Here is a 1,041-nt window from a genome sequence, read left to right on the forward strand (position 1 = left end):
TATATATATATATATATATGGATGAATGAATTGATAGATGGATGGATAGCTAGATAGGCTGGTGGTTAGATAAAGACGAAAGTTTGAGATAAACAGTGAGAAGTAATCTACTCCTTCAACTCAATCAGGATTCGAAGTATTGCTCTGACGAAACATTCCCTTGTTTTCTTAATCTTCGTTCTTTTCCTTTTCTGCTTCGTCATGGTAATCCCCTTTACCATTTATTCCCTCAGTATCCCCAGAATCATTCGTCATTATGTTCATCTCGCCAACAGTTGCCACCACTGTAAAAGTCATATTAAATAAAGCGCAGTCCATTGTTTTCATGACTTTATGAGAGTGTAAGTATTCGCTGTGTCAAAAGTATGTTGCAGGCCGATAATAATGAAAGAAATTTCGTACAAAATGGAAATATGAAAGTACGTAAGTAAACTTCTGAACTAAAAGGGGGCCGGCCAGACATAATAAAGCAACCAACGAAACGTTTTTATATCTAACTTTAAACTCAGCAAATGCTTCGTGATCCTATTCATTATTAGCGCAAAACAAATCATGGCTATTATCAACTTGAATGTATCAAATGTCAGAACGGAGTTAGATCGATTGATACTAATTACACAAGAAACACTTCTTCAAAATTATGGCCTTCATCATTGTACTTGGTTTTGCTGTAGTTGTAATGAAGATACGAAGCTCACTGAAGATTCGAGTGGTGAAGATGGATAAGTATAGAGAATGCATAATTATCACTGCAAACAGACATGTTTTCTCAAGACAAACATCTTTTGGAAACGATCTATTATTGGGCGTATGCAATGGTATGAAAGTGATAATAATAATAGTAATAATAACGTTGATTCTTTCTAATGTTTGGTACAAGGCCAACAAGGAAGAAGAAGAAGAAGAAGAAGAAGAAGAAGAAGAAGAAGAAGAAGAAGAAGAAGAAGAAGAAGAAACAACAAAAGCTATAAAACAAATGAAATCCAAACTAAAACTAGAACAGCAACGGACCATGATAAAACGATGGCAAGAAAAGCCCCT

Source organism: Octopus bimaculoides, chromosome 5 (assembly GCF_001194135.2).
Source record: "Octopus bimaculoides isolate UCB-OBI-ISO-001 chromosome 5, ASM119413v2, whole genome shotgun sequence".
Lineage (NCBI taxonomy): Eukaryota > Metazoa > Mollusca > Cephalopoda > Octopoda > Octopodidae > Octopus > Octopus bimaculoides.